This window comes from Bos grunniens, chromosome 6, assembly GCF_055505025.1.
Source record: "Bos grunniens cultivar Pamir isolate PY7600 chromosome 6, Bosgru_T2T1.0, whole genome shotgun sequence".
NCBI classification, from domain to species: Eukaryota; Metazoa; Chordata; class Mammalia; order Artiodactyla; family Bovidae; genus Bos; species Bos grunniens.
The window spans coordinates 63,207,093-63,219,367 of NC_141170.1; positions in this window are offsets into that span (position 1 = coordinate 63,207,093).

The window sequence follows — 12,275 nt, forward strand, 5'->3', positions numbered from 1 at the left end:
ATTGGAAGGAAGTGTTGCCTGAAGCTTTGAAGGTCTTGTTCACTTCATTACACAGGCTTTCCATTTTGAGAACCTTAAGAGACATTCTTTTTTTTTTTTGAGATTAGTATCAGGAATAAGAGTGATTTTCATGTACAGTTGGCTTGGTGTGTTTATCTTAAAGAGAGACTGAAATATATTGATATAATTTACTAGATTTTCTTCCTTATGTTTTCTGTTAAACAGCCTCAGAGGCAAAATTGTGGCTAGCATATGACAAATGTATAGAACTTCACAGTATGTAATTTTGATTAGTCTCATTTATAGGTTGATTTTTATCTTTTACTTTGTCTTACATCTACTCATTGTTCTCACTTAATTAAATTTATCTTCTTTAACTGTATTGTTTCTTTTAAAGCCACCTGAAATTGTTTCTGGAACAGAGTGGGCTAGTAATTTAAAACTATCATTTCTAGAGGAAATTGTAAGTTCTCTTCATATCTTTATAGATCCTTCAAACTTCATGATGTGTGCATCATAAAAAAAAAACTGATAATTAACAGAAATATTTAAATGACAAGCTGAGAAAATTTAAGGTATGTTGAGGAAAGATGAACTCTAATTTATAGGCTCTATGATAAAACAGTGAGTAAGGCTGATTTTTTTGTTTATCTAATGTTAAATAATTATAAATGTTAAAAATTTATTCATACAAAACACCTTAAACTGCTTTGAAATAAAATGAAAGAACAAAATCTATGTACTAGTAATGTTTGGGTTTTTCTTTCATAAAACTTTGTTTCTTCAAAGCATATATTATAAATTATTACCATACACTGAAAATTCTTCTATAGATGATTGTTTGGTAAAAAAATTCTACATGCCAAATGGTAAAAATATATAGGATAAAACACTACGTTGGAAAAATTAGTCTTTTTTAATGAAGCATGTCTCTTCAATTAAACTTTGTTGTTCAGGATTTAGGTTAAGAAGATAGGTTAAAATTTGCATGTTAACAAGAAAAATTTATGGAAAACCAGTGAGAATAGAGTTATGCTTTCTTTTCATCCATTTTGACAAAATTCTAAATTAAAAAACTCAAGAAGACGTGCCTTATCAGAACCAAAATTACATAAAGTGGCTATGATAGTCCTCCTCCATAAATTATGAGTAGATGTAACTTTAAAAAAATACATGACAAGTAAATCATTAGAGAAAAAGGTAGTTTCTTGTGTGAACGTACATATGTCAAAAGAAATGATCTCTTTTAGATGTTGCTTGTTGAGCACTCGGAAGTGACAAGCATTTGTTACATATGCTCAGCTGACAATAAGGCTGTCTCTCGTGAAAGACAAATGAAAAGAATTGGATTAATTTAGTTATAAAGAGATTTACATTTTGCTGTTTCTAACATGTCTTTTGGAGATTGATGAGTAAGAAATGAGATAAGAAAGCCCTTCAGAAGCTACTATTGCTGAATATGGTAGAAAAATTGCTCTTGCTGGAAGATGAATCAAGTTTCTGTCAGGTAAAGCCAGGGAAAATTCTCTTGTGTTATCAACTAATCTTACCCGAGAGGGAATATTATGCAAGATGTATGATATCGCTTTCTCCCTCTTCTGGAAGCCAGGTGGTTGTACACAAAAGCAATGTAACAAGATTTCCACACTTTCACTTTATTTATTTACTAGTTTAGCCATGAGTCTAAAACAAATGCTATCTGATCTTGCCTGTCCACTAGCGTCTTTTAGAAGGCTTTCATTATTTAAAATTGGTTATTAAATATTCTATAACAATGATAAAATTCAATTTACTAAATTTATTTGCTTTGCTGTATTTTTTTCTGATTAAAATATATACTGATGAGTAAAATATAACTAACCTAAATTCAAAGAATATGTATTTTGTCATTTTGCCTGCTTACAGCCTTTTAAGTATGTGCTCTTCTGTCAACTAAAACCTTAACTTATTTTTCTTCAATAGAACTTATATTCAGTATATTAACACAAAATCACAAAACTGTAATTCTGTCTAATTCTAATGCTATATGGGGATTTCACTAATGTTTTGCCAAGAACAAGTTGCAGTAAAAATCAACTTAGTGTGAAAACACATTCCAAAAAAAAATTTTAAGTTGCCTGGACTTAGTATTATAGAATTAACAAACATGAGAAAGCAAGTACCCGTTACAAACATCTAGGAAAATTTTCAATCGTTACAAGAGCTATTTAATGTTCTGAAATAAAACAGAAAATTTGGAAGACCTTTGAATACCTGTAACAGCTGACCCAATAATGGTCTTCAGGAGGAAAAAGAGGAAATGCATGATTCCACCACCTTTTACTGTCAAAGCAGATAAAATTGATTGCAGTAGGTCATCTCATTTTTGCCCAATACCCTGGAATGACTTCCTGCTTTACCTTTGATAGAACTTGCCACCACAGGAGGCTTTCCACTCCACTGTGTGCTTTCCACTAGGCTCCTATTCAGTCCTCATAGTCTTCTCTCCCTTCAGTTCGGTTTAGTTGCTCAGTTGTGTCCTACTCTTTGCTACCCCATGGACTGCAGCATGCCAGGCCTCCCTGTCCATCACCAACTCCTGGAGTTTACTCAATCTCATTTCCAATGAGTCAGTGATGACATCCAATCATCTCATCCTCTATCATCCCCTTCTCTTCCCACCTTCAATCTTTCCCAGCATCAGGGTCTTTTCAAATGAGTCAGCTCTTCGCATGAGGTAGCCAAAGTATTGGAGTTTCAGCTTCAACATCAGTCCTTCCAATGAATATTCAGGACTGATTTCCTTTAGGACAGATTGGTTGGATAATCTTGCAGTCCAAGGGTTGTTCAAGTCAAAACTTGGACTTCTTTGTATTCATCTAAGTGCTAAATTCCTGCCTTTGGGCTTTGAACAAGTTGTCCTGTTTGGAAAGTCTGCCTTGAGATTTTTCTCTTGGCTTGATCCTTATGTTAATTAGTCTCAGTTTAAAATGTTACCTCTTCAGCAATCCTTCCTTTGCTTGTTTCACTTGATGCCCGGGTGAACTATCTGATCCATTCATACTTGTTTATTGCTCATTTCCTACTACTCTAACATAGGTTTTCTATAGAACTTCTGTCTATAACACTCATTACTCCTTATACTGTTTGTATTAAATAAATATCTGTTAAAAAATAAATATAATTCCCCATTACCAAAGAGATAACTATCCTGATAGTACATGGTTTGCATGCTATAACATCACTGTGCTTCTTTTTAGTAAGTTTAGTTTCTGAATGAAATTATTAAAATTTCTCAGTTAAATATATGAAATGGTATTTAAGTCTTTATATATTGTTGGAATAAACATTGTTTGACTACTATAAGTGGTAGTGGAATAGAACCAAAATTTACAGTCTCTTGATTTGAACTTTGAGTACATTTAGTATATTCTGTGTGCTTCACATTCTAATGCTCTTTCTTGAATTTCTCCTACATGGTAGCTATTGGAGAGTCAACACATTTCAGTTCTGCCCAGTAGTTAGTATCATTTCCATCTTTACAAATGAAGAAATGAAATCTCAGTCCAAGAAAATAAATTGCAGGTCTTCTGATTTCATTGTCAAGGCTCTTTCCACATGATCACTCATTATTTCTTGAAATTAAAGTACAATACATATCATACACTTTTTCTGTATACCCTGGTGACATTGAATGTGAGAATAATGTTCTGAAAAAATTTAAATCATCAATATAAATTAAAATGTATATTATAGCACATGTTTCCTAAAGTTAAAAATCAAGGTGAAGGGGAGCTATTTAATAAATACTATTAGGCTTTAGCCAAATAGGAAATTTTAGCTTTCAGCCAGGAGGCAATAGGCAAACTTATTCAAGGAAGTAGAATTAGAATGAAGGGGAAAAGTGAAGATAAAATAACAACAAAAATCCAACCAACAACAAAGAAAAAAAAACTAGCTCTTATTTCTGGATCTGAAATCAATGTTGTGAGGCCAGGTGCATGACTATGTTTACAACGCTTGTTTTCTTCATTTGTGCAATAAGCATCATGTATTTCTCAGTAATAATTTAGTACTGCTAAGGGAAAGCTCAAAGTAAAGGGAAAGTCTCTTTGATAAGGTAGAAGTATGATTCCAGTAGAACGACAAGCACAAAGAAACTAGGGGATGGATCATAGCTGATGCCTGTGGTTTCCCTTGGTTAATATCAGAGTTAAAACCATGGAAATTGTGAGATTTGCTCCTTCATTTGGGAAAGAACTTTGGAGTGTCTACTGCAGGTGAATTTTTAATCAAATCTCATTGTTCTAGATTTGGAAAGACTTGCAGTTAGGAATATTTTAATGCCAATCTATTTCTTCCCTTCTCCTGGTGTTTCATATGTACTTATGTCAAATTAAATTCTTTTATATTAAATAATATAAGAAGTAAATAAATCCTTAAATAATATGAGTCAAGGAGTAAAGAGTGGGGTAAAATGGCTGCAGACCTATTTATCATACACTGTTTATGGGCTTCTGTGGTGGCTCAGATGGTAAGACTCTGCCTGCAATCCAGGAGACCCAGGTTCAATCCCCGGATCAGGAAGATCCCCTGGAGAAGGGAATGGCAACCCAGTCCAGTATTATTGTCTGGAGAATTCCATGGACAGAGGAGCCTGGCAGGCTTACAGTCCATGGGGTTGCAAAGAGTCATACATGACTGAGTGACTAACACTTTCACTTCATTTATGTTCTAAACCTGAATTTATGAGCTTGAGTTTTCCTTTGTTTCAGGGAGGTAGCTGATACAGACTCAGTTGCTTTTCTTAAAACTGTTCACAGCCACGGCAACCTCTGGGATATCATTTCTTGTATACCTTCTCTACACAGCACTGTCACCCATGACTTCTTTCCTACTGATGCGGCATGAGATTGTTATTTGTAATACAGCGACTTCTCCCTTGAGTTAAGAAAAACTTTTGAAACCATATAAACAAGCATTTCAGTTTGCAAATACTGAAGGCATTATGTATGACAGGAAACTATGGTTGAATATTCTCTTTACACTGTTGGGTGTTCAGCCACTAAGTCATGTCCAACTCTTTCAGTCAAGTCTACTCCATGGACTGCAGCACTCCAGGCTTCCCTGTCCTTCACTGTCTCCCAAAGTTTGCTCAAACTCATGTCCATTGAGCCAGTGATACTTCTCTCCAGTAGGGATCATAATTGTAGAAAAGATCTCTTTCCCCAATATTCAAAATTTTCATTTGTGACCCCCAAAACTTAAAGCTAAAAACTTAAAAATAAAATATTGATTTCCTTGAAATTATTACAACATCTATTTTCATGCTAACATACTTAAAATATAACTGGATTTGTTATAGCAGGCAGGTAGCTAGGTATGAGCAGAGATATGGGGGCAGGGACCGGGTGGCCGGAAATCATACATGTTGTAAATAGCTGGGGCCCATAGGCAGACAAAGGAAAGCAGGAACCTTCACATTAACAGGAGACCATGCATTTTGGATAACTCTTTGAGTAGCAGACAAAGAAAGGTGGGGAAAGGTGGGAATCTCCTGTGTCCAAACATAACTTTTTGCTCATTGTGCTCTCATTATAGTAAGATTGGGCTTCCTTGGTGGCTCAGTGGTAAAGAATCCGCCTGTCAGTGCAGGAGACAGGTTTGATCCTTGGGTTGGGAAGATCCCATGGAGAAGGAAATGGCAACCTACTCCAGTATTCTTGTCTGGAAAATTCCATGGACAGAGGAACCTGGCAGACTATCCTTGGGGTCAGCCTTACAGATAAGAAGTACTTATCATGCACCAAATCCAAGACACTTCTGATCTAAGCCAGATGGGGACAGAAATCCCTCCTACCCTCAGGAAAAAGCTGCTGAGATGAAAATCATAGAAATCGACCCCCAAACTCCTCCTTCCCCCTTCGTTTGTATGCCCCTCTTAACTGCCTTGCCAAAGAGACCCAGTTAGGCAGTTCCCAAACTGCCTGCCCACTCTCCCTCTGAGAATGTATCCTTGCTTAAATAAACTTTGACTTTACTTTCTTAACCTGTCTTTGAATTCTTTCATGACAGAGAAAGAACTTCAAATTCACCAGCAACAGATTCAGTAAAATTATATATGTTTAGTTTAAAGCGATTTGCTTATGAAAATGAGAAGCCTTATTTGTCAGTGAGTAAACTTCATATTTTCGAGTTGGTCATTTAATTTTATATTTTAGCATTATGGCAAAGAAAGAATTTATGTATCCAGAGAGGTAAAATTAAATAATACAAGTACAAAAATAGATTTGTTTTGTTCAATAGAGAAAAATACATTAGAAAGATTTATTCTAACATTGAATGTATTTTTACTTACATTATAATTCAATATAAGCTTATTTAAATCATTTGAGGATCTGTTTTTTGACAGTTTCATACCAGCCATGCTACCTTTGGGCAGTGGTTCTCACATTGAGAGCACATCAGAATCAATGGAAGGGCTTATTAAAACATGGATCTCTGGGGCCCACTTCCAGAGTTTTGGGATCTCCAGGTGTGGAGAGAAAAGTGAAAGTGAAAGTCATTCAGTTGTCTCCAGCTGTTTGAGACCCCATGGTTTACACAGTCCATGGAATTCTCCAGGCCAGAATACTGGAGTGGGTAGCCGTTCCCTTCTCCAGGGGATCTTCCCAACCCAGGGATTGAACTCAGGTCTCCCACATTGTAGGCAGATTCTTTACCAGCTGAGCCACGAGGGAAGCCCTCAGATGTGGAGTAAGGCTCAAGAATAGCATTTCTGACAAGTTTCAAGGATATATTGATATTAATGATCCAGAGATCACAGTTTGAGAAAGTCATCCTGCATCAATCATTTAAGTTATTACTCCTCATCTATCAAATCTATGAAATAATGGTGTTAAAGAAAATGGCCATTCAACAAATATGTATTAAGTGACTTACATGTGTTCGGTGCTTGCTAAACACAGTCCCTGCCTTTGAAAAGATCATGGAGAAGAGACTGACTGATTCTACCTTTGATAGAACAAGCTGGGAACACTTGCTAGAGGAGATGATTTCAAAACGCACAAAGCTTGTAAAAAGGTAAAACATATAGAAATATTATACATAATATTTAGAAAAATTTTATCTCTTGTCCTCCATCCCCATCCCTACCCCACCTAATTCCCACTTCATAGATATAACAATGCTAATAATTTGATGTGGAATTTGCCAAAATGTCTCCAAATTATCCAGCCTTCTGGGTGATTCATTAGATACTCATATACGATAGTGCACATATTTCCGAATATTTTCTAGGAGAAGGCTTTACTATCACCTCAAGCTCCAGATTCCTCATGCAGATTCCATTCTTATTCCTCACTCTTAATTCCTAGCCCTTGGTTGCTGTCCTCTTGCCCTACATTGTTTAATGCATGAAAGCCTTTAAATCTTCCTCCCCTAAAATGCCACACATCCAAGGCTGTTATGTGTAACAGACTTATATTAATATTTTGCGTTCACAGAGGTTAATTATAGCACTGAAAAGAAGATTGTACTCAAGATACCGGAGATCTGTACCACCAACATATCCAGTGCTACAACAAATATGTGAAGGCATAGGAATTGACAACAAAGTATAACTAAGGTCAATGAAAAAGTTGTAGTTTGCTACCTGCATTAAAGAAAAAATACGAACATAAGCGGTTACAGGTTTAGTCCTCAAATTTCTGAGCTTTGTTGTTGTTTTGTTTTGGCTGAGGAAAATATGGATCAGGATTTTTAAGCAACTTGTGATGGGTTAAAGTTGAAAATTGCAGGAAAAAGTAAGAAAAAATGGTGTTATAAGCCAGCAATTCTTAATTGGTGGAGTGTTCTCTTCTGCTAAACTACTATCTCTCCTCAAAGTAATGCAGATATGTAGATAGACATATAGATTGAAAGGTTCTTAAAAAGTGCTGCTTTAACAAGGCTTGTTTCTGACTATGTGTACTACTACTAATATACTATATAAATAATTAGGCAGTGGAACAAGATAGAAATAATTATAACCTGCAGGTAAGGTGGTTCATCACAGGATGAAAGAAAAAATCACCTTGAATTTTGCAAGGCATTTTTTTTTTGGTTGTAAAAATAGACCATTTCTAATACCTGCACATAATGTAATGAGAAGACTGCTGTGCTTTGGGGTAAGTCTCCACAGATTCAAATGCTTCAAAAAGGTTTAGGATTCTCTGGATTCAATTTTATGCTCTAAAATCCAATCTCTTCAGAATATTTCCCCTTTCATGAGGTTGACCCCTCAAAGTTGCTGTTAGCCTGGAAAAATCTATAGAGATTTTTTTATAAAAATGGACTTCATTTGGGCTAACACTTAAAATTTCTTGTAAGGTGGCAGACCAATAATTATTTTCTTTGCCAAAGATACATATGTTTTTGTTTCTGAATAATTTGTTTCTTTGCATCATTAGTGTAAAAAGACTTCACTTTTGGAAAAAAAAAAAAAACAAAACTTGTTTACCCTAAGGCTTTTCTTCTCCTCATATTACATTTTATTCTATTTTCAGACATCTTTACTGAAATACAATTTACATGCCATAAAATTCACCAAAGTGTACAATTTAATGGATTTTAGTATATTCAGAGTTGTGCAATCATCAGTATAATCTAAGTTTAAAGCATTTTCATCACTCACAAAAGAAACCCCACACTCAGTAGCTGTCACTGTTGCCACCCTCTCCTTCTTCCTTCTTCTCCAGCCATAAGCAATCATTAATCTACATTCTACTCCTACAGATTTGCCTACTATAGACATTTAATATAATTGCAAACATACCATATATGACTGTCCTGTTTCATTTAGCACAGTCTTCCAAGTTTCATCAATGTTGTAGCATTTATCAGTACATCATTTCTTTCATGGCAGATAATATTTTGTTTACTCATTCATCAGTTGATGGACACTTCAGTTGGTTTTACTTTTTGCCTTTGTGAGAAATGCTGCTTTGAACATTTGTGCCCATGGTTTTTGCATTAAAATGATTTTCTCTTGCATATGTACTTCAAAGTAGAGTTGTTGGGTCATGTAGTAACTCTGTCTTTATGCTTTGCAGGAAATGGCAAACTGTTTTCCAAAGTGTCTGCACAATATTACATGTGGTGGCTGAATTGGTAAAGAATTCGCTCCCTGGGTTGAGAAGATCCCCTGGAGAAGGAAATAGCAACCCACTCCAGTATTCTTGCCTGAGAAATCCCATGGACAGAGGAGCCTGGCGGTCTACAGTCCATGATGTCGCAAGACTTGGACATGACTGAAGGACTAAACTGCCAGCAAGCAATGTATAAAGATTCCAGCTTATTTTCACACTCACCTTTGCCTGTTATTTTGTGTCTTTTTGATTATGGCCATCCTGTTGCTGTTGCTGTTTAGTTGCTAAGTGGTACCCAACTCTCTGCCCAAGGCCATGTAACAGGTAGTAAACAAAATAGAATATGGCCTGGCTATAAGAAGGTCAGTTTTCTGCTTTATACCATATCAGTTATAACAATGTGACCTTGGAAATGGCAACCTCCTTAGAATTATCCTACCCCATCTGCCAAAGAAGTTAGAGGTCTTAAAATGAAAATCTTCGGCAGTCTCTTCACTTCTCAAAATAAAGATATCTCAACACAATATTCAGTTTTTAGGCTTGCATGCATGTCGGACTTTGTGTGTATGTCTGTGTGTCTACATTTACATACATAAGGAGACACAATAAAATCCATGATTATAATGCAATCACATGTCCTCAATGCAATCATAATGTCCTCAAATTGTTCTTGTTGTTCTTGTTTCTATGTAAGTATTTATTATAATCATATGCTGCCGCTGCTAAATCGCTTCAGTCGTGTCCGACTCTGTGTGACCTCATAGACAGCAGCCCACCAGGCTCCCCTGTCCCTGGGATTCTTCAGGTAAGAACACTGGAGTGGGTTGCCATTTCCTTCTCCAATGCATGAAAGTGAAAAGTGAAAGTGAAGTCACTCAGTCATGTCCGACTCTTAGCGACCCCATGGACTGCAGCCTACCAGGCTCCTCTGCCCATGGGATTTTCCAGGCAAGAGTATTGGAGTGGGTTGCCATTGCCTTCTCCAATTGTATGCTAAGGGGCTCTAAATGAAAAGAAAGAATATACTACTGGAGATAAACAGTTAAATTTAACTCCCCTCATTAAGGGCCAGCACTATATGGGTACTTACTGTGTTGCATCTCTGAAAGCCAGAGAAAACATAAAAGAAAGGTTTTCACTAATCCCCATCACATGGATGAAGGAATTGAGTTTCAGAGATATCAAGTAACTTGACCAAAGTCACATAGTTAAATGATAGAGTACAAATAGAGAGTAATACAAGATAATAGGTAAGAGAGACATCACAAGAAAGTCAGAGGTCCTGACCCAGGTATCGAACCTGGGTCTTCTGCATTGCTGGCAGATTCTGTACTGACTGAGCTATGAAGGAAATAAGTACGGAGAAATAGAAGGGAACAACTGAGAGTGACCTAATCAAGTTTTTGATTAAAATATGATTAGTTAGAGAAGTTCAACCCATCAATAGGAAAGTTCCCCTGTTATCTATAACTTTTCCATTTCTAACTGCAAATGGAAAATAAAAAAAAAGACAGATTAGAAAGAAAACACATGATACTGATATTCTGGACTTTGTTCTGCACTTATTAATTTGTTGTTGATGTTCAGGTGGTCAGTCGTGTCCAGCTTTTTGCAACCCCATGAACTGCAGCACGCCAGGCATCCCTGTCCTTCACCATCTCCTGGAGTTTGCTCAAACTCATGTCCATTGAGTTGATGATGCACTTATTAGTAACAGTCATAAATCTTCTAGAGACTGATGTTTTTATCACCACACAAGACTCCCTCCTTCTATCTGTGTGTAATGAGGTAGATCTGTTTCTCTTGTTGCTTTAGTCCAGTGAATGAAATTCCAGATACTTTTTTTAATTGAATATATTTGGTTTACAACATTGTGCTAGTTTCGGGTGTAGAGCAAAGTGATTTATTATACATATATGTGTATATATCTATATTCTATTTTAAAGTTCTCTTCCATTATAGTTTATTACAAGATATTAAATATAGTTACTTGTGCTATACAGTAAATCCTTGTTGTTTATTTTTAATATATATGGTAATATATATCTATTCATGTGATATTCCCAATTTATCTGCCCCTCTTCCCCTTTAGTAACTATGTTTGTTTCCTCTGTCCATCCATGTTGCTGCAAATGGCACTGTTTCCTTAGCTTAGTAATATTCCATTGTATACATACATACCATATCTTCTTCATCCATTCATCTCCTAAACACTTAAGTTGGTTCCATGTCTTGGTGTAAGTGAGATGGTGCAAACTTTTAGCTACACAAGTGTAATGTAACTGAGACCTCTTTGAGTCAGAGATTTCCTAAAAGTGAAAGTTTAGCAAAACTTCTTGATTAAGATATGAAGTTATCCAGTAAATAGTTGTTGTTGTTTAGTTTCTAAGCTGTGCTACTCTTTTGGTACCACACCAGGCTCCTGTGTCAATGGGATTTCCCAGGCAAGCATACTGGAGTGGCTCACCATTTCCTTCTCCAGGGGATCTTCCCAACCAAGGAGCAGACCTACATCTCCTGCTTGGCAGGTGGATTCTTTACTAAGCCACTAAATAGAGAGTTAATAAATTTTCATAATGAATTCAGGGCATTTGGGGAAGGAAAGTTCCAATATCCCAACTTCGAAACTATTAAAGTCTAAATTAGAGAGTTATTTGGGATAACATAAAATAGTAAAGATTATGAACTGTAGTAGGGAGAATAAAGTCCTGAAATTAAATGACCTTGAGGAATGGGGAAGACTAAACTCATGAAAAGAACTCAGATATTGTGTAAAACTGTTTATGGAATAGGCTATTGCTAAAGCTAAAGATGCTTTAAAATGTAGCTAACTTTTTAAAAGGCTCTGGGAGACAATGTATAAGAAAGTGATCAAGAATAAACAAAGCTGCCATTTTGCTCCCCAAGGTGGGGACCACTACAATATCAGCAGGGAGGAGAAACGCTTCATTCAAGATACCAAAGATTTGCATCTGTTCCTCAATAGCAGTGGGAGGGTGTGACAAGGTGAAACAAGGGCACTAGTGAACTGATCAGGCTTGAGTCCTCTGTCTGCTGGGGTTTTGGACTCAGTCCCTGAGGCTTCTGGTTATTTTTGCAAGGGAGGTCTCAGTGGGTGTTCTAATCACCTCCTGTTCACCCTGTTGATGAGGGAGGGACCCTGCACCT